Source organism: Rutidosis leptorrhynchoides, chromosome 7, assembly GCF_046630445.1.
Source record: "Rutidosis leptorrhynchoides isolate AG116_Rl617_1_P2 chromosome 7, CSIRO_AGI_Rlap_v1, whole genome shotgun sequence".
NCBI lineage: Eukaryota > Viridiplantae > Streptophyta > Magnoliopsida > Asterales > Asteraceae > Rutidosis > Rutidosis leptorrhynchoides.
In genome coordinates, this window is record NC_092339.1 from 54097341 (window position 1) to 54121689 (window position 24349).

At 31.1% G+C, this 24349-nt stretch overlaps 1 long non-coding RNA gene across 2 annotated transcripts; it reads left to right on the forward strand.

Moving 5' to 3' along the window:
- Positions 1 to 2759: 2759 nt before the first annotated feature.
- On the forward strand, positions 2760 to 5315 carry LOC139858127 (uncharacterized). 2 transcript variants are annotated; one of them, XR_011762820.1, is made up of 4 exons: positions 2760 to 3046; positions 3214 to 3604; positions 4510 to 4623; positions 4960 to 5315. It is a non-coding gene; the product is annotated as an uncharacterized lncRNA (long non-coding RNA). The 2 variants fall into 2 exon arrangements; XR_011762819.1 differs by having other exon boundaries at positions 3567 to 3604.
- Positions 5316 to 24349: the final 19034 nt, after the last annotated feature.

Sequence of the window (24349 nt, forward strand, 5' to 3'; positions counted from 1 at the left end):
AATTTATTTATAAATAACTTCCAATGTGTATTTAAAAACTGATTTATGTATATTAAAAAAAATATATACATATATATAATTTCAAGTTATTTAGTAAACGATAGTAACATTTTCAAATTGCTACAGTACCCAAAATGCTACAGTGTTTTCGAAAATCACTATTTGCTACAGTGAAATTGACTTTGCTACAGTGAATTGCTACAGTAAAAATTGACTTTGCTACAGTAACTTTGCTACAGTAAACACTATTTTAAAATGTATTTCAAAAAACATAGTGAGACGATGATTTATAGAAGTAAATGACCAAAACACTCAAATGTATAAGTTATATTTTGAGAGGTATAATTTAGGGATAATCTAAGTCTATATTTTGACAAGTGTACGTGTTACAAAACGTAAAATGCTAGTTTTCTAAACGTACGAAAATGCGTTTGAAAATCCGGAACCGGGACCCGAGTCAAGAAGAAACGCCCGACGCAACGGACCAAAAATATCTAGTCTACTATGCACAAGAATAAAATATAATATATAAATAATTATATTAATTATTTATATATTTATATTTATTTTATATTATGTCGACAAGCTAGGAGCCAAAACAATGTGAGCTGTCCCTGGTCCTCATGCGAGTCGCATGGCCAGAAGGCCATTTCCATGCGAGTCGCATGACTCCAGATTCCAGGCCAGGTACTATAAATTCAGGTGTTTTGCTCGGATGAAAAATCAAACACACATACACAAATATATATTACTCCGTATAATATTTATTATTATTATTATTATTATTATTATTATTAAGATTATTAATTATTAATCTTATTAATCTTATTATTAGTATTATTATTTTTGCGATACAAAAATAATAATGTACATAAAATATTACGACGGAGTACTGTCCAAGTAATTTTCAAAACGAGTTTCCGAGCGAGCTAGAGCTAAGAAAAATATGGGTTATTGTCAAGGAGGTTATGGGTAATGTTCGGGGGTATTTTTGTGAATCAAACCTCGTGTTTATTATCTCCGATGCGTCTACATGCTTTCCTACAATATTGTATATCAATATTAAACAGTGAGTTCAATTGATCCCTTTTTATACATATTTTCGGGCTGAGAATACATGCAAATCCTTTATTAACTAATTTACAATATTTATATGCGTGAGTTTCATTTGCTCCCTTTTTAATTGCTTTTGCAAACTATATTTTGGGCTGAGAATACATGCACGTTATTTTAAACGCAATGGATACAAGTACATACTAAATTCTACACTGAGTTTGAACCGAAAATCCCTTAGCTTTGGTAACTAGTAACTGCCGGTTATAAGAACTGGTGGGCGCGAGTAGTTATATATGGATCCATAGGGCTTGATATCCCCGTCCGAGCTAGAGCACTAGCCTTTTAACGGACGTATGCTATTTGAGAAGCGTACACGTTGGTTTGCGTGTATTATTAAGATGATTATACAAAGGGTACAAATTATATAAGCATTAAAGTTTAGTTACCAGGGTGCTCAATTTTGTAGAACCGATTGATAAACGTTTCGGATGAAACAACTGAAATCTTGTGATCCACCTTTTATGTAAAACCTATTGATAAACGTTTTGAATAAAACAACTGAACTTTTGTAATCCACATTGATATACGGATTATGTGTAATATTAAAACTATGAACTCACCAACCTTTGTGTTGACACTTGAAGCATGTTTATTCTCAGGTTTCTAGAAGTCTTCCGCTGTTTGCTTATATGTTAGACAAGCTATGTGCATGGAGTCATACATGGCATATTTTTCAAGGAAACGTTGCATTCACCAAATCATCACCATGTATCTTATTTTGACTGTACTGTCAACGGAAGTACTATTGTAAACTCTTATTTACAGTGATTGTCTATATGTAGAAATCATCAGATGTTGAAAACCTTTGATTTAAATATTCATTTATGGTGTGCCTTTTCAAAAGAATGCAATGTTTACAAAACGTATCATATAGAGGTCAAATACCTCGCAATGAAATCAATGAATGACGTATTGTCCATATGGATTTGGAGCGATCGTCACACATAAACCCGAAACCCTAAACCATAAACCATATACCCTAAACTCTAAAACATAGGCCCTAAACCCTAAATCATAAACCCTAAACCGTGAACTCCTGATAAGCTAGCCAAAATCCAAGGAAGTTGTTCAAATCTATCATCATATGCTGCCTCTTCAATCACTTTACTTATAAATTCCTGGGTTGACAGGGGTTGATCACCCTGGTTAAATTCACCATGGCTTATACGTCGTAGAGTATCATGGAGTATACAAGCCGAACCTAGAATATTGAAACTGGAGGGTTGGTTTACCGTTTACCTGTTAAACCCTACACATTAGATTATAAACCATCAAACCTAACCACTATAACCCAAACCATACTAATTACTTCAACTTATTCGTAACGAGTTAGTTCATAGTCATCAGAGACGGATCTTGAACGACTTTAGCGGGAGGGCCAAAATAATTTCAAAAACTTATATATGAAAAATTCTAAAATCTTGGAGGGACTATTATATAAAATATTTATATTTTAGATCTCAGAAAATAAAATTTATACTAAGAGAACAAATTTTTGGAGAGGCCACTGCTCACCCGTGCCACCCCAAAGATACGTACGTTGATAGTCGTAACATATTTTGATTAGGGTCTTACATTTTCTTCACCATAAATAAATAGAAGTATATAACAGAGTCGTGTCTCATTTTCATAATAATCTCAAAACAACATATCACATAATCTCATATTATTTCATCATCATCCTTATCATCGTTTATTCTTTAAGAACAACATCAGAATCATTTTTCTTCTTCATCCTTACTGTTACAAAATTCATCACTATCACTTGAGAAGTTACACATCTCACATCTAATACAGTACTCGTTCCACACTTTTCTTCCCATCTTCTCCTTCCACACTATCCCTGCTGATTTCGTCAACACCACCGACGCCGGTCAACCTAAACCCTATATCAAAAATTCAGTCCACATCTATCTTCTTCGCGTTTTAGGTATGCATCTTTTCTTCTTTTCCCCTTCGATTTTCATGCTGCGCTCCGGAAGTCGACCCATTGTCTTCAATTTTTCGGGTGTAATTTTGTATCTATATTTGGTCACCCATTATCTTTTTCTTCTTCCTTTTTTTTTTTTTTTTTTTTTTTTTTTTTCCCATTTTCAGGCTGAGATTCGGAAGTCAATTTGTTGGGAGTGTTATATGTTTGTTCAGTTGAACTGCAAGATACGATTATACGAACTTGTTTAGTTCTTTTTGTAAATGCGTTTTTATTGTGAACTAGTTGATTAGTCTAGTATATATGGGATATCGTTAAATCCAAGGTTATTTTGGGTTGTATCAACCTGACCCAGGTGTAACTTAGCATGCCTTTTATGGTTAAATCTGATGTCTCTTAGAAAAAGCCTAAACCAGGTTGTCTAATAGATTTTTGAAATTGATCATACAGACATAATTATATCTATCAAAATTTTACTCGATCTTAATTATATCTTAACTCTTTTCACCTGATCTTGCAGATTCAAACCAAGTTTCAATGATTGAGGATAAGTTACAGGTACTAATTTTTGTTATAAATCATGATCTCATAGTGTTATTTTAAGCAATTACTAGTAGTATTGAGTAGAACATAGCTTCGTTAGTTGATTAGCTTGTTTATTTGATGATTTTTGCTGTAGTCAATGTTAATTAGACTATAGTCAAATGCTATTATTTTGATTTTATCAGATATGTTAGTTTGTATAATCATTAACTATTGATTGATTTTGATTTTCATTAGTTCAACTCGGAATAATAAGTTTGATATTTAACCGGTCGCGCTGATAAAAAAGCATTTTTATTGAAGTAATTTGGTCAATCAGTTAACTGACTTTGATAATCTTATTTTAGGGGTTCTGTTTTACATTTTTGTATAAAGTATGAATTTAGTTGTATTCAGGTTGTTTAATAGGGCCTGCACACCATTGATCATTTGGCCATTCAGTAATGTCAATTGTTGTGGTATGAATGTGGATTTAAGGAACTCATGTAATGTAAAGTTGCTATGTCGAAATTTTGGTTGTTATAATATTAAAATCCTTTTTGGTGTCTATTTGGGTAATTATGACCCGTTTGACTAATTGAGAGTCAAATCAGGCATTTGTTAATTTAGACATGTCTTATATGTTATATTGAGTAAATTAACAGGTTTTGGTATTTTAAAAATGAGTATCGGGTGTATTTTGGTTAAAGAGCAAGATTTGACCCATTTGGTAATGACTCTCGGGCCTACTTTGTGAACTCCTAAAATGAAATCGAGTCTGCAACTAGGAGACAGATTCAGAACAATGTAACAACTTCTAACACATAACCCTCGGTCTTTCAAAGTTGGCCTATAACGGCACATATATATTTTGTTGCTGTGAATTTGATACTTGAAAACATGTGATTTGGCTGGCTTAGTTTTCCTTTTTTCATCTTAAGTATGCGTTGGAGTTCCTTCTGCTCTATTTCGGGAATTTATATGCCAGCCAGACTCTGATACAGGCAGCCTTCGTAGACCATCTCATGAATTCTTTGTTCGTCTAGAACCCGAAGGTAGACATCCGCCTTTTTACTAATTATAATGCCAATGCCACTCTTTTTATTTATAAGTACGATGTAGTAGAAATGGGTTTAAATTTGCATTTTTAAGTGTGATGGGATTAAAGCGTTATAAGTTGGCTGACTTGAAATTGATTATAACGATCTTTTTATTAATAAAATACACTAACTGTAAGTTTAAGTAGTGGTTTTTTGAGTTCAATAAGATTTTTTTAGGGGTCCACTAATAAGTTTAGGAGTATCTCCATTATCAGTAATTTCATTGTAAAGGAGACATTTTTGTAACTACATTCCATTGTTACTTCTTCATTTTTGTGTATGCTGCTACAGTGAATAATATTTTTCGTGGTCAACTACATTTGGGATGCAACATTACCTTAAAAGTCAGCTTGATGGTAGCAACCTGCGTTTATATATTAATGTTGTTTTCTTACGTTCCATGTTGATGTATATGCTGGTTCGGAAAGCATAATGTTTAGTATGTTGCTAAAGTGTAATGTTGTGTTGTTGATCATAAGAGGAATAGCCTAGACAATCAGCAAACCCAAACAAACTCTACGTATGTAATGAAACAAATAATATAATCGCATTGCCATTTTGTCTTTATAAATATGTAATGTTTATTGGATATTATGACCATTTATCTACTTATATCAGATCCTATTAATGACCACCAGGACGGCAGGACCTAACATACCTAAACTGCAACCGCCGCGACGCGCGCCCAGACTAAACTAGTTATGACTATATGGCAAAGCTTATATTTAAAATTTTGTGTAATTCCGCAATATACTAATGAGAACCGGTCGGTTTATCTTTTACACAAGGTACCTTTGTGTTTTAAATTGCTCACAATGGACAATTGAGTCTCTTTCATTCATTCACCCTTATTTGTTAGATATCGTAAATTGCATTTTTCACTCGAGGTCACCCTATCTCACTTGATTAATGCATGTTATTGTAGAATGTCTTGGTGGTTGAGTGAACTTTGAAGTTACGGGTGGTCACAAGTTCAATTCTTGATCAAGTCTTTATTTATTTATTTTGTGTGATCTTGTTGTCATGTATTTTTAATTTTTGAAACAAAAATGACAAAAGAGGGATTTGAACCCAGGTAAATCAATTGAAAAGGTCACACATAAACCACTAGACTATCAATGCTTTTGAATACTAAATGGAAGTTCAATTATATAATACATGAATCATTTTTGTAACAAAAGTGAAATAATACGACTTAAATAGTAAATGTCATAAGTGCATTTTTTCGCAACCACAATTTAAGGGTCCTATGATAATTAGGACCTTAAATACCCAAGCGTCTTATTGTTATGACCTTATATCTTGTTGTTCACTCATTATGAGACATCAACAAGATAATGTCCTGATAAGTCCATTTTTATGCAACCACAATCTAAGGGTCTCATGATAATTAGGACCTTAAATTGTAGTGACCCGGAAAATTTCGACTAATTTTAAACCAAATCTCGATACGATTTAATATTTCACGATAAACAAAGTCTGTAAGGTTGAGTCTCAAAAATTTTGAACTGTATTCATATATTCATTTGACCTTCGGCTGCTCTCGACGATTCACGAACAATTAATTGTAAATAGATATGTGTGTATGTATATATAAATAATAATTCGAAATATAATTTGAAGTATTATATGTTGTTGTTATTAAAAAAATTAATAAGATAAAAATAGGATATTTTAATAATTATTATTTGAAATATATTTATATATATAAATAAAGTATATTAAAAATAAATATTAAATGATTGTAATACTCGTTAGACGTTTCGATTATTAATTAGACAAGTTTAATTCGAACTTATATGATTTTAAAATAAATGGTGATCCGAAAATGAGTTCTATAAATTTTAGGCTTACTAAAAATGTATTTAGGATCTAGTTATTAAATTTTAGAACTTTTTATATTTTACCCAGAATTGAGAGGGACAGTTGATGTAATTTTTATTTAATAAGTTAATGATCGAATTTTATACCATAATGACAAAAATAAATAAATATAGTTAATTTAAAAATATGAGATTTTTCTGAACACTTTTATCCGCCACTAAATAAATACGAAATCCAATCCGTGAAAGGAATAGTAGACGACGGCTAAGAATTCACACGTTTATAATTTAAATTATATTATAATTATTATTATATTATTATTATTATTCGAATCTATCGTTTGCAAGATATTTAAATTTCTGTTTTTGTTTGCATACAACCTATCTCTTCTATCTCTTCTAACTAATCTATATTCGTACAGACCCACACAAACACATCCCTCACACTCTCACACTTTCTGTAAAGTATCATATTGATACTGTGAAATATTATCATTATTTAAACTCACTTATTTGTGATCAAACCCAACTAACCAACCAAACACATAAACACACACTCGTGTTCTTTATATTCAAGTTATCTTCTCTATCAACCCTTCAAATCTTCTTTCTTTCTTCCGGTTTCTGTGAACTAACTCGACACTTGAAAACAACCTGCAATCTCACCAATTTATGTTTTCTATTCTTTGGTTCGTTTATGACCATGAAAACCATAACCCTTTTATTTAATCCAGTTCGCCACCTTTCATCACCACCCTCGTTACCATCTCCTTTCTTCTTCTTCTCCATCACCATTCACTAACCACTTTTTATGATCGAAATCAACCACCACCAAATAACTATCATCTTCAACCTTAAACCCACCATTTATTCTTTCTTTCTTGTTCTATGAACCAACCCGAACACCACCTTCAACCACCAAACCCATCGTTATTCTACTACCATCGATCTGTTTCTATTGTCGATAAAACCCCACGAACCACCATTTATTTACAGCTGAGCTGTAATAACCCAACCCAATATACAATCGATCACGCGGAAATATTTAATAATTTTTTTTTCTTTGAGCAGCCATTTGCGCGGCGCGCCATCCCCTTGCGCGGCGCGCAAAAGGGGCCTGGCAGCCCGCTGTCCAAAAATCTCATTTTAGCGAAAAAGATCACCCACTTCCCGACGTATTTAGACAAAACGCTTTTCATAACATATTCATATATGAAAAACTAACACGTTCCATTCATAAATAAGTTTTACGAACCCGGGCCCACATATGCCCAATTTACGAGTTTCGTACAATTTATAAGTTTCGACCACAAAAAGTTTAATTGCCAAACGTCACTAGAGCATGGTGTTTGGGGTTAAACTACCCAAATCTTGGTCGAACTTTCAAAAAGCTAAAACCCCCGAGAGCCTCTAATCCAAGCGAATACCTTTGCCCTTATCCAAGCCAGATCCTAAAAAAGTAAACAACGAGAGGGTAAGTTGACGCGTAGTGAATGCAATAATTATACACATACATATATAACCTACTTACTTGCAATCACATACACAATTACCTCATACACGCTAGCAATTTAAATGACATACCAACGCAAGATATAACGCTAAATCTCCACGACCACAAGCTAGCACAAACAATAGCATATATAACTTGAATAATATAAAATGCCACGCTACAAACACATAACCATGGTTAACCAATAGTACAAGGGAATGGTACTTTGTATTTCCCATCGGTGTTCCCAACAACCGTTAGTGTACAACAAAGTATAACACTAACCACAGAGTGGTATCGAACACGCGAACTTTAACCCACCCGTCACGTGAAATGTGGTATCGAACACGCGAACCTTAAACCCACACTTCACGCCCACGCACACACACATATGGTATGACATCGGACACGCGAACTTTAACCCATACCACATGCTAATACGATGCGGTATCGAACACGTGAACCTTAACCCACATCGTACCCTACACAAGTAAATACATTATATACACACATGTATAATCATTCCACTCAACTTAAACGCCTTTAGTGAAAAGCGTAACCGAGCTTGCAACCTTCAATGTAACGTACCTATTACATTATGCATATTATTAAACACAAACTCAAGTTGGTCAACCAACCAAATCCCCATTCTAGTGTTATTTTGACCCATGGTGCAATTCCGACCCATTTGCACCCTTAACCCTAATACTTGGGTCAACATCACCAAAACCCTAACACTAGTCCAATATGGCCTTAAAGACTCTTCAACACAAAGTTAAGCATCATTCACTTACATTAACCAACTTAGGTCCATTATTACCCATTTGACCATTTAAAGTTAACACACCCATTTCGGGTCATCCACTAACCCACATAACACCCATTTACTTATCTCTAGGTGTGTTAGTAATTAATTAACCAATTTAGAGCTCATAAACCACAATTAATACTTGAAACCCTAGATTACTTGCTATTGAGTCCTCATAACCCAATCTTACCTAAGAACACCCAAAATCACCAAAAATGAGTTTTATGTTCATCACTTACCCCAAACCCTAACCCTTAAGCAAATTAAAATAAAGAAATCAAGGTTAGAACATACCACTACAACCAAAACGTAGCTAGCGGATAGATGAACAACTTTAAAACACGCACTAAGGCCCGAAATCAACTTCTTCTTCCTTTATTCAAGCTTTCTCTCTCCCAAAATGGGTTTCTCTCTCTAAACTTGAAGTGGAGGTGGAGGAGTAGTTGAAAGTGAAGTAATGAGGCTCAACAAACTGATCTTGAGCCTTAAAGTCGGTCTTAAGTGATTTTACCAAAAATCCCCTCTAAAATATCTAATTTAAAAAGGGAGTGAGCTGTCTCAGCAGTAGTGCGCGGCGCGCACTTCTCTTTGCGTGGCGCGCAAAAGCACCTGGGTAGATTCTGCTTCATATCTAAAATATACAACGAAACCCAAACTTCAAGTATCTTATTTACACATATGTACGCTACAAATATTTGGGTCTTACAACTCTTCCCCACTTGAATCGGAGCGCGTCCTCGCGATCCAAGCCGCATGACAAGAGGGAAGATAAACCAACACGAATTCTTCGGGCTCCCACGTAAACTCGGAACCTTTACTCCGACACCATTGAACTTTAAAAGTTCTCACTTCTTTATTTCTCAACCTTTTGGCCTTCTCATCTAGTATAGCAATCGACTCCTCAGTATATTCCAACTTAGTGTTTAGCTCAATCTCGTCTAATGGCACCAAGATGAATCATCCGCAAGACACTTACGGAGATGGGAAACATGAAATGTATTATGGATCCCCGCAAGTTCTTTGGGTAATTCCAAACGATATGCAACCTCACCAACACGAGCTAAAATTTTAAATGGCCCAATAAACCGAGGAGCTTGTAGAGACCCATCCTAATCCATCCGGACGAAGTCCATATCGATTATAAATGATTCACAACAGTTGATTTCATTGCGAGGTACTTGACCTCTATATGATACATTTTACAAACATTGCATTCGTTTTTGAAAAGACAATCTTTCATTACATCGAAAGTTGACGGCAGACATACCATTTCATAATATATCTAACTATAATTGACTTAATAATAATCTTGATGAACGCAATGACTCGAATGCAACATCTTTTGAAATATGTCATGAATGACTTCAAGTAATATCTCTAAAATGAGCAAATGCACAGTGGAAGATTTCTTTCATACCTGAGAATAAACATGCTTTAAAGTGTCAACCAAAAGGTTGGTGAGTTCATTAGTTTAACATAAATAATTATTTCCATCATTTTAATAGACCAAAAGATTTTCATTTCTCATAAATATACGTCCCATGCATAGAGACAAAAATATCATTCATATGGATTGAACACCTGGTAACCGACATTCACAATATGTATATAAGAATATCCCCATCATTCCGGGATCTTCCTTCGAACATGATATAAATTTCGAAGTACTAAAGCATCCGGTACTTTGGATGGGGCTTGTTGGGCCCAATAGATCTATTTTTAGGATTCGCGTCAATTAGGGTGTCTGTTCCCTAATTCTTAGATTACCAAACTAAATAGGGGCATATTCGGTTTAATAATCCAGCCATAGAATGTAGTTTTAAGTACTTGTGTCTATTTCGTCAAACATTTATAAAGCAGCGCATGTATTCTCAGTCCCAAAAATATATATTGCAAAACCATTTAAAAAGGGAGCAAATGAAACTCACCTAATGTATTTTGTAGTAAAAATACATATAACGACATTTAACAACTGAACAAAGCAGGGTTGACCTCGGATTCACGAACCTATTATTCAATTATGTATATTAATACTTGTAATGGTAATTCGAACAAATATATATAAATTTATTAGTTGTATACTTTTTATATTAATAATATATTTGTTTCATATATTCATGTTGTTATATAAAATATAACTGTTCGTCATGTTATATGTATTAAATATATTTTTAACACATTTATATATATCATTTGTATGTTAATAATAGTATTTATAATAAAACCAAAAATAATATTAATAGTGGTAAAAATGATAATAATTACAATACTTAATATTACTAATGAGATAATAATATTAATAATTCTATTAATGATAATAATAATGATATTAATAATTATATTTGTAAAATATTAATTTTTTTCTGTTAACAGTAGTTATGTTACCGATTTTAGTAATTTACATAATAATAATACTCGTGATAATACAAATAATAATACTTAAGTTAATATTAACAATTATATTATTTTTAAAAAAAATACTAATACTAATATTTACGAAAATAATAATAATTTGTACTATTTTCATAATGATAATAATCATGATCATAATTTTGATAATAATACTGAAATGGTAAAAATTAAGTTTTTAGTAATATTTATTATAATACTAATGATAATATTATTAACATTTTACTTAATAATAATATAGAGGATGATAATAATATTAGCAATAACGATAATAATAACAATATTAATCCTACTTGTAATTACGATTATGATAATAATAATAAATAACAATAATAATAACAATAATAATAATAATAATAATAATAATAATAATAATAATAATAATAATAATAATAATAATAATAATAATAATAATAATAATAATAATAATAATATTAATAAAAACGGTAATAACTGCCTTAATAGATTCCTAAAAAGAAAACGCCATGAACAGGACTCGAACCCGAGACCTCTCGCTCACCCATAATACCTCATACCATCCCTTCATTTCAGTCATTTCTGATTTAAGACCCTTAACTAATTATATAACTCGTCTGCTATTCTTTCCTTCTCCTTCTCAATTTAGAATTACCAGAATGACATCCATCATCATCATCATACGGTTATCTATCATCATTATCATCATCGTGATATCCTTTACATGAAATCACGATATCATCATCACATTCAACATCAACCCATACTACCACTTCATCGTTATCATGTATCATTTATCATGTAGTCATAATTCCACCCTCACTATCCCCTAATCATCACGGTTTTCATCTTCACTATTATATCACGACATCTTCATTTCATCATAATCATCATTCGTCTTCATGAATCATCACCATCATTGCTCGATTTATCATAAGAAGATCGAAGAAAGAAAGAAAAAAAATGTATAAAGAAGTAGCTCACATGTCAAACACCAGCAACTTATTTTCTTTTGTCGGCCATCAAGGCTCCTTTTTGTCATCATGCATAAGTAAAAAAAAACGAATTTGCTGTATGAATGAGGATAGGTATTTTGTTGGTTCATAAAAAGAAATTGCAAAGAAAAGGTGGCAAGATTTAGTGGATACCCATATGAGTGGGTCTCGAGTGAAGTACAAACTAAAACAAAAAAAAAAAAAAATCCACGATCCAAAAGAAGAAAAAGCTGATGGAAAGTTGTTGTCTTCACATTATTAAACACGGGGTATATCCAAATATATATCAAGTGGGAGTTGTTTTGGCACTTGTGATTAAAAAGAAAAAGCAGCAGCACTTTTATTTGTACGTCCATGTTACACGGCTCAAACAACTCCAAGGTTTTTGATGGATTAAAATAATCCGAAGTATTGAAAGTGGGTTTGTTGAGTTTTAATTTTGTTGGCCATAAGAAAAAAAGAAGAACACTAATCGGTTATAACCCTTAATAATATCATCACTATTCTTGCTGTCCACCATCACAAATCTTAATTATCCTCATCTTCCTTATACTCATGATTTTATGTATCATGCTGCAGGTAATGGGTTTCGTTGTTGATTGATTTATTAAAACAGAAACAATTAAAAAAAGAAGGGAGATGTCGTGTCTTAATGAAATAGAAAATAGAGTGATAGATGCAGTGGTGGTCACGATGATTTAATCAAGAAGATAAGGAGAGTAGTTTTGATTTTCTACATTAACATGTGGTGATCACAGTGATGTTTTCCAGTTGTGAATAGCAGCAACATAGATGGCGGTTTTTGTTTTACACAGAAAACGGATAAACAGAAAGGTTGCAGTGCTTGGTGATCTATGGTGATGGTTGTTTGATAGTGGTGGACTGTGATTTCCTTGTGAATGTAACCGAAGCAAGGACGATTAGTAGCTGGAGCAATAAACTAAATAGAATCCTATAGCGGTCGTAGTATGCAGTTGTAGTGGGTTAAGTGATGATGGTGTGTGATTGCAGCGATTTAAAAAAAAAATAATGAAGTGAGAGAGAAGATGAGAGAGAGTGGATGATTAAAGAAGGCGAAGATGGTGGTGATGGTTATTTCATGATCTTGGGTGTTACTGATAATACAGAATAATTCAATTGGTTTATAGTTCCATTGATTGTCACTTATTTTCAAATCAGACAAAAAGAAAATAAATATAAAAAAATAAAAGGATCACGATGATCATAGAATTTGGCAACATCTGATATGGAATTGTTCTAATACGGAGACAAAAGTACCAATCTATAATAGTTGGATTAAGATGCATAACTAATCTGATTTGGAAATCGTACGTATGAATCTTTTTAACAATTATAATTAATTAGAATTTTAATAATATTAGATATAGAATTAATAATAATATGAATATTACTAAAAATGATATTAATAATATTATTAATGATAAATATATTAAATTGTATTATTTTCTAAAAACAATAATAATAATGGTCATAATAATAATTTATTTTAATAATTCTTAGTGGTATTTGTAATTAATAATACTAATATTGATTATAATAACAAATATTTTAATTTCACTTATTAATTGTAATAATAATGATATAATTATTATTAGTGATTCTACTAATTATAATAATATTGATATTGTTGTGATAATAATAATAACAATATAACAATTTATACATTTAAATTTTGTTTCTATCAATATAATATATTAATAATACAAATAATAATATTAATATCACTGTTAATAATAATAATAATGAGAGTAATAATAATATTGATAAACTTGTAGTAATACTTAATATTTTAATTTTACACACTGATGTTCGTGAATCGTCGGAAGTAGTCAGTGGTCAAAAGTATATATATGAACAAAGTTCAAAGTTTTAAGATTCAACGTTACAAACTTTGCTTATTGTGTCGAAACATATAAAGATTAAGTTTAAATTTAGTCAGAAATTTTCGGGTCGTCACAGTACCTACCCGTTAAAGAAATTTCGTCCCGAAATTTGAGTAAGGTGGTTATGGTTAACAATAAAAATGTTTTCATGACGAATATGAGTCGATAAATAGAGTTTTATCATCACCGAGTATTAAGGATAATTTAATTAGATTATTCGAAGAGTACGAATGAAGCTATCAAAATAAAAAATTGAAATAGAGATTTAACTTTTGACGTTGCCAGGGTTGAATTTAGAAAAGGAGATGCATCTTAACCTTTGATGTTGTCTTGGTTGAATTTAGAAAATAAGGTTCGTCTTAACTTTTGACGTCGTCTTGTTTGAAATCCGGAATTTAAAGGATTTAAAGAAAATCTTCGAAATCTAAAAGATTTGATCCGTTGGTGAAGAAGGAAATTAAGATTTCTTCAATTAAATACGATGATCTGCCTCGATTGCTCTGTCGAATATTTCCATTATAAATTCACTTTCTTCGTTCCATTAATTTTCACCACTTCTATACTCAATTCCCAAATTCAAAAGATTGTGAAAATGCTTAATCCAGTTCTGATCCTTGTCCTCATCCTTTCTATCGCAACAATCATTCTCCTTTTTCAACTTCCACCAGAGGAATATGCTTTCTTCTACTTCGCCCTTGGTGTTATAGTGTTTTTAATTTTTTCGTGTCTTTATGTTACGATAAACATTGATATACACGGTTTGTAATTTCCGTGTTTGTAACCGGCTTTATATTTTCCTTTATTTTTCGGAGCTCTATGCTCTTGTTTTCTCTTCCCGACTCCAAGTCAAGCGAATAATGGTCCAGAATTCGTAGATATAGTATTTCGAATGATTATAATGTCCTAAGCAGGGTGGAACATGATAACACGATTTGATTTTCAAATTTATCAAAATTACAGAAAATAGAACTATCAAGAATACATTTTCTTGATATGTTCAGATGTTAAGTAGAATGAAAGAATTATGTAACATGGCACATGATGACGTTATGTTCTGCGAATCATCACGTCCCATTAGAAACTCAGCATGACTTACTGTAATATAATCACTTTGGCCAAGCGTCATTATATTATACTAACCCATGCTTCAATTCCCAACACTTCTCCACAATTCATTCATAATTTATACTTAGATTTTACAAAAGTTTTCAATATAATGGAATACAGAAAACACGAAGAGGTAGATAATTTCGGACAAGAATATTTATGAAAATATCCTCAGAAATATCGAAGATATTTATGATGATATTTTGGAATTTCTAAGTCCGAAGGTTAATGAAAAAAAAATTTCCGCAAGATTTTAACATGAGTACGGAGAAAGATATTCGTTGAAGGTTTCCTCAGATCCAGAATTACCTGGATTCTTTGAATATATGGTATGGTCCTTGTATTTGGCCTTGGTCTCCTTCATGGTTTACTCAATCTGTTCTTCACTACCAATTTTTCTATCGAGCGTTCCTAACACTCCATTCTTTATCATCAAACTTTTGGCCGTTTAGACCATCTACAATTTTGCTGTTTCCTCTGCATTTAATGCTATCATATCTGAATCATCGATTATCAATCCGAGGTGTTTTCAAGAGAATTGTGTTTTTAGATGATTAAACGCTGATGGTAATAAGGTGGAATATAAAAGGTTCTCTGGTAACAATAAATGAGCACGCATATATATCAAGGTTATAATAAGGTTGTTTTAAATGAAAAGTCAAAATTAACTTGCTGGAGCTGTGACAAATTTTGCTACTTTGAAAGGAATTACAAAGTTATTTTGGGTAATAATAACACTAAAGGAATTAGCACAGCTACGTGTTAAATGTTCATTCAGTGTCCGAGAGTTTTTTTTCCAGGTGCATAACTATATGCATAAATCTTTCCTTTCGTAGATGAAGTGTGGTTGGTTCGTCCTCTCAATTGAGGTGTTTTCAAGAATCATGAAAGATTTAAATGCAGATTGTAATCGTCAAGATACAAATGAAGTTTTAAGATTAAATCAAGTGGCAAACTTGAAGAATTGTTTAGTTTCATATGTTATAATCAATATTTTAATTCATTTTAATTATCCAAGGTTATTAGTCCACAGTCGGTAGTCCATAATTAACAGTCCAATAATTCATATATAATTTAATTTATAATATTCGAATTAATTAATACGTATCGTGACCCGTATACATCTCAGACTCGATCACAACTCAAAGTATATATATTATTGTAGAATCAACCTCAACCCTGTATAGCTAACTCCAGCATTACTACATATAGAGTGTCTATGGTTATTCCAAATAATATATATAGATGCGTCGATATGATATGTCAAAACCTTGTATACGTGTCCTGATATTTAAAGTGCGTAAAATAAATAACAGAAATTAAGTGACGATAAATAAAATTGCGAGAATTAAAATTGCGATAATTAAAATGCGATAAATAAATTGCGGTAAATAAATTGCGATAAATAAAATGTAATCAATTAGCTAGGAACAGTTAGCTGGAACAGTTAGCGAGGATTCTTAACAAAAATTTTCGTAGTTAATTTGTTTGTTTCTATCAAATTTTTTTTATTTTGTCAAATGTGTTCTTCATTATGCCACTTGTTGGATTCTGATAAATCAAAATCCAAATATGAAATTGAATGAAAATGGTTATTCTATGGTGAACGGATTCGTATATCGATAGATGTAAGTGGGATAGTAAATGACTGTTGAATCAGATTCGAAGAATGTACAGTGTAACTTATTAAGGTAAAATCTAAATATTCCTCGGGTAATACCTACCCGTTAAAATATTTTCACCATTAACAGTTTGTACAAAAGAATTTTAATTACAATCTTTATGAAAATATACTTACATATATATATTTTCTTCAGATGTAATATATATTTAATGAGTTAATATGATATTAATCTCATTTGATTTATTGTTAGATCTAGAATACATAATCTCTAAAACATTAAAGATTATATAATCGCCATGTCGAACGAAGATAAATAATGTAGAATGATTCGTAGAACGATGATTATACTCGAGGTACAGAATGAGATGTTGAGCATGTAATGTTGAAACTTATGTTGTTGGTTGTACTGTTGATGCAGGTGATGTTGCTGAAGCCTGTACGTTTTGCACCATATTCTCCAAATTGATTACTCGAGCGCGAAGTTCGTTGACTTCTTGTATTACTCCGAAATGATTATCGGTCGAAACGAGCGAATAAATAAGATCTAGGATTTGAGATAGTATATAGTCGTGATGAGATACTCTGGAAATGAGGCTGAAAATGGTGTTTCGAATAGCTTCGCCGGTAAGTGTTTCAGGTTCTTCACCAAGAGGTGAATTCGGTTAGTGGAAGGGATCGCCTTCTGCGCGTCTGCATTGATTAAGTCAACTACGAACCCATCAGATGAATTGGTTGATTCATTTTGGTGACACTGCTTTCGGATCTAAGGTGAAACTCCAAATCGGAATAGCTGTCGGAATCCGAGGGATTCGAACTGGTTGAGGGATTCGTCTCGTACAATCAGATGAAGGATTTTCGATAAGAATAGATTATAGGATGTAGATTAGTACCCTGCAATACATAATTTACATATGCATATAAAATACTAAAATCCCATAAGTTACGGAGGAATCTACGGAATATGTCAGGCAAGGTTTACAGTAACAGATATGCTAAGATATGAATTTATCTATACACTATCTATGCAATAGAGGCAGTATGATGTGTCTAGACTTTAAGGATGATAAGTAAGTAATTTTCGACACGAAAAGATAAGCAAAACTTTTGACATGCAGACACGGTCGAAGTCCAGACTCACTAATGCATCTAAACAACTATCAGTTAGACACACTAATGCAAGACCTGGTTCGCTAAGACCACCGCTCTGATACCAACTGTAGAGACCCATCCTAATCCATCCGGATGAAGTTCATATCAATTATAAACGATTCACAAGAGTTGATTTCATCGCGAGGTACTAGACCTCTATATGATACATTTTACAAACATTGCATTCGTTTTTGAAAAGACAATCTTTCATTACATCGAAAGTTGACGGCAGGCATACCATTTCATAATATATCTAACTATAATTGACTTAATAATAATCTTGATGAGCGGAACGACTCGAATGCAACGTCTTTTGAAATATGTCATGAATGACTCCAAGTAATATCTCTAAAATGAGCAAATGCACAGCGGAAGATTTCTTTCATACCTGAGAATAAATATGCTTTAAAGTGTCAACCAAAAGGTTGGTGAGTTCATTAGTTTAAAATAAATAATCATTTCCATCATTTTAATAGACCACAAGATTTTCATTTCTCATAGATATACGTCCCATGCATAGAGACAAAAATATCATTAATATGGATTGAACACCTGGTAACCCAAATTCACAATATGTATATAAGAATATCCCCATCATTCCGGGATCCTCCTTCAGACATGATATAAATTTCGAAGTACTAAAGCATCCGGTACTTTGGATGGGGCTTGTTGGGCCCAATAGATCTATCTTTAGGATTCACGTCAATTAGGGTGTCTGTTCCCTAATTCTTAGATTACCAGACTAAATAGGGGCATATTCAGCTTAATAATCCAGCCATAGAATATAGTTTTAAGTACTTGTGTCTATTTCGTCAAACATTTATAAAGCAGCGCATGTATTCTCAGTCCCAAAAATATATATTGCAAAAGCATTTAAAAAGGGAGCAAATGAAACTCACCTAATGTATTTTGTAGTAAAAATACATATAACAACATTTAACAACTGAACAAAGCAGGGTTGACCTCGGATTCATGAACCTATTATTCAATTATGTATATTAATACTTGTAATGGTAATTCGAACAAATATATATAAATTTATTAGTTGTATACTTTTTATATTAATAATATACATGTTTCATATATTCATGTTGTTATATAAAATATAACTGTTCGTCATGTTATATGTATTAAATATATTTTTAACACATTTATATATATCATTTGTATGTTAATAATAGTATTTTTAATAAAACCAAAAATAATATTAATAGTGGTAAAAATGATAATAATCATAATACTTAATATTACTAATGAGATAATAATATTAATAATTCTATTAATGATAATAATAATGATATTAATAATTATATTTGTAAAATATTAATTTTTTTCTGTTAACAGTAGTTATGTGACCGATTTTAGTAATTTACATAATAATAATACTCGTGATAATACAAATAATAATACTTAAGTTAATATTAACAATTATATTATTTATAAAAAAAATACTAATACTAATATTTACAAAAATAATAATAATTTGTACTATTTTCATAATGATAATAATCATGATCATAATTTTGATAATAATACTGAAATGGTAAAAATTAAGTTTTTAGTAATATTTATTATAATACTAATGATAATATTATTAACATTTTACTTAATAATAATATAGAGGATGATAATAATATTAGCAATAACGATAATAATAACAATATTAATCCTACTTGTAATTACGATTATGATAATAATAATAAACAATAATAATAATAATAATAATAATAATAATAATAATAATAATAATAATAATAATAATAATAATAATAATAATAATAATAATAATAATAATAACAATAATATTACTAAAAACGGAAATAACTACCTTAATAGATTCCTAAAAAGAAAATGCCATGAACAGGACTCGAACCCAAGACCTCTCGCTCACCCATAATACCTCATACCATCCCTCTATTTCAGTCATTTCTGATTTAAGACCCTTAACTAATTATATAACTCGTCTGCTGTTCTTTCCTTCTCCTTCTCAATTTCGAATTAACAGAATGAAATCCATCATCATCATCATACGGTTATCTATCATCATTATCATCATCGTGATATCCTTTACATGAAATCACGATATCATCATCACATTCAACATCAACCCATACTACCACTTCATCGTTATCATGTATCATTTATCATGTAGTCATAATTCCACCCTCACTATCCCCTAATCATCACGGTTTTCATCTTCACTATTATATCACGACATCTTCATTTCATCATAATCATCATTCGTCTTCATGAATCATCACATCATTGCTCGGTTTATCATAAGAAGATCGAAGAAAGAAAGAAAAAAAATGTATAAAGAAGTAGCTCACATGTCAAACACCAGCAACTTATTTTCTTTTGTCGGCCATCAAGGCTCCTTTTTGTCATCATGCAAAAGCAAAAAAAAAACAAATTTGCTGTATGAATGAGGATAGGTATTTTGTTGGTTCATAAAAAGAAATTGCAAAGAAAAGGTGGCAAGATTTAGTGGATACCCATATGAGTGGGTCTCGAGTGAAGTACAAACAGAAACAAAACAAAAATAAAAAAAATCCACGATCCAAAAGAAGAAAAAGCTGATGGAAAGTTGTTGTCTTCACATTATTAAACATGGGGTATATCCAAATATATATCAAGTGGGAGTTGTTTTAGCACTTGTGATTAAAAAGAAAAAGCAGCAGCACTTTTATTTGTACGTCCATGTTACACGGCTCAAACTACTCCAAGGTTTTTGATGGATTAAAATAATCTAAAGTATTGAAAGTGGGTTTGTTGAGTTTTAATTTTGTTGGCCATAAGAAGAAAAGAAGAACACTAATCGGTTATAACCCTTAATAATATCATCACTATTCTTGCTGTCCATCATTACAAATCTTAATTATCCTCATCTTCCTTATACTCATGATTTTATGTATCATGCTGCAGGTAATGGGTTTCGTTGTTCATTGATTTATTAAAATAGAAACAATCAGAAAAAGAAGGGAGATGTCGTGTCTTAATGAAACAGAAAATATAGTGATAGACGCAGTGGTGGTCACGATGATTTAATCAAGAAGATAAGGAGAGTAGTTTTGGGTTTCTGCATTAACATGTTGATGTGTGAGTGGAGGGGTACGAAATACTATTATTTTTACTACGAAATACGACGAAATATGATACAAGTTTTAATTAATTTATTTACAAATGGGATATACCTAAACTCTACTACAACACTATAGGCAGTGTACCTAATCGTAGAGTAGTATAGTTTTTAATAAGTCCGGTTCGTTCCACAGGGAGACGACTTATTTTACACTATATTTTAAACAACTATATTTGTACAAAATATATTTTTTTATATATAATAATAATATAAAAGGGGGTTTACCGTTTAATGACCGGTTTATCGATTTTATATTTTAAGTCACAATTAAAACCTAATGAAAAATACAAATGACTATAATTTAAGTACGTAAAATAAAATGCGATAAAAAAAATACGATAATTAAAATGACAATAAATTAAAATGCGATAATTAAAAGTGTAATTAAATATGAAAATAAAGGAATTATGCTTATTTAAACTTCCGTAATCATGATGTTTGACGCGTTGATTTTTAGTTTTATGCCCATGGGTTAATTGTCCTTTGTCCTGGATTATTTAATATGTCCATCTGGTTTTTGTCCATAACAGTCCATCAGTCATAAATATAAAGTGCGAGTATCCTCGTCAAATTATCCTTATACCCGAAGTCAAATATTCCAACTAATTGGGGACTTAAATTGTAACAAGGATTTAATACTTTGTTTAATAATTACACCAGGATATCGACTGTGTGTAACCCAAAGTTTTAATACTTTGTTAACAATTATGCCAAGTGTCCTTGTACATAATTTCACCCCTGTTTTAATAATTCCATAGACTATTAATCCATTCCCGTGTCCGATTAAATGAACGATTATTCGTACATATAAATATCCCACCCATCGTGTCCGATCGAGTGTATATGGTTATTTATAGGTATGTCCAATTGTAAATCTTTATATTAAAATTAACAAACTATCATTTAGTTAAACAAATATAAAGCCCATTAATAGCCCATAGTCTAATTTCTACAAGTGTCGTTCTTTTGTCCAAACCCCAATTATGGTACAAAGCCCAATTACCCTATCTTAAATATTTGGCCCAACATCATGATTACTTCGATTTAAATAAGCATAATAATAACTTAGTTACAAGACATTAATTTAAAAAGGAGAACATAGCTTACATTGATTATTTATCGCGTAGTGTTACACGGACAGAATTTCGACTTCAAAAACCCGTAAAATAACCTTTACATAACCCGAACTAATCTAATATAAAACTACCCTATACTATATATATATATATATATATATATATATATATATATATATATATATATATATATATATATATATATATATATTTTATATATTTATTTATTATATCTTACAGAGTATTATTATTATTCTGTAAAAAAATCGACAGAATGCTCGAGCTTTTATAGGCCATTTCTGAATTTTGTTGCTCCGCGAGTCGCGGCATTTTAAGCCTTCAAACTCTGCGAGTCACGGAGTTTGATTTTCCAGCTCACATCATTTTGGATCTTTGCTTGTCGACGTTATTAAATAATAATATAATATATATATGATTTTTAAGAATTATTTATATATTATATTTTATTTATGTGCATAGTTGACTTGTAATTTTCGCTCCGTTGCGTCGCGCGTTGAGAGTTGACTCATGTCCCAGTTCCGGATTTTCGAACGTCCTTGCGTAATATTTTATATCGTGTACTTTGCGTTTTGTAACTTGTACTCTTGTCATTTTTAGACGTTTCTCATCAATAAATTGAACCTTTTGAATTGTATCTTGTACATTTGAGCTTTTTGGACGTTTGTGTCTTCAAATCTTCGTTTTCGCCTTTTGTCTTCGCACTTATTTATTTAAACAATTACAATGAAAATATAATACAATTACATATGAAAACCTATTATTTAGGAGGGATATTGCTATGAAATATATGTTCCATTTTAGCCTTATCACATGTGGTGATCACAGTGATGTTTTCCAGTTGTGAATAGCAGCAACATAGATGGCGGTTTTTGTTTTACACAGAAAACGGATAAACAGAAAGGTTGCAGTGCTTAGTGATCTATGGTGATGGTTGTTTGATAGTGGTGGACTGTGATTTCCTTGTGAATGTAACCGAAGCAAGGACGATTAGTAGCTGGAGCAATAAACTAAACAGAATCCTATAGCGGTTATAGTATGCAGTTGTAGTGGGTTAAGTGATGATGGTGTGTGATTGCAACGATTTAAAAAAAAATAATGAAGTGAGAGAGAAGATGAGAGAGAGTGGATGATTAAAGAAGGTGAAGATGGTGGTGATGGTTATTTCATGATCTTGGGTGTTACTGATAATACAGAATAATTCAATTGGTTTATAGTTCCATTGATTGTCACTTATTTTCAAATCAGACAAAAAGAAAATAAATATAAAAAAATAAAAGGATCATGATGATCATAGAATTTGGCAACATCTGATATGGAATTGTTCTAATACGGAGACAAAAGTACCAATCTATAATAGTTGGATTAAGATGCATAACTAATCTGATTTGGAAATCGTACGTATGAATCTTTTTAACAATTATAATTAATTAGAATTTTAATAATATTAGATATAGAATTAATAATAATATGAATATTACTAAATACGATATTAATAATATTATTAATGATAAATATATTAAATTGTATTATTTTCTAAAAACAATAATAATAATGGTCATAATAATAATTTATTTTAATAATTCTTAGTGGTATTTGTAATTAATAATACTAATATTGATTATAATAACAAATATTTTAATTTCACTTATTAATTGGAATAATAATGATATAATTATTATTAGTGATTCTACTAATTATAATAATATTGATATTGTTGTGATAATAATAATAACAATATAACAATTTATACATTTAAATTTTGTTTCTATCTATATAATATATTAATAATATAAATAATAATATTAATATCACTGTTAATAATAATAATAATGAGAGTAATAATAATATTGATAAACTTGTAGTAATACTTAATATTTTAATTTTACACACTGATGTTCGTGAATCGTCGGAAGTAGTCAGTGGTCAAAAGTATATATATGAACAAAGTTCCAAGTTTTAAGATTCAACGTTACAGACTTTGCTTATTGTGTCGAAACATATAAAGATTAAGTTTAAATTTGGTCGGAAATTTCCGTGTCGTCACAGAGCTAACTTTCCCCGTTTTCGAAATCAAATAATACCTTTCCATGGCGAAACCTTAAGCATCACCATATCAACTTCTTGAAATTTGATCATTCATCAACGCTTGTCGGCA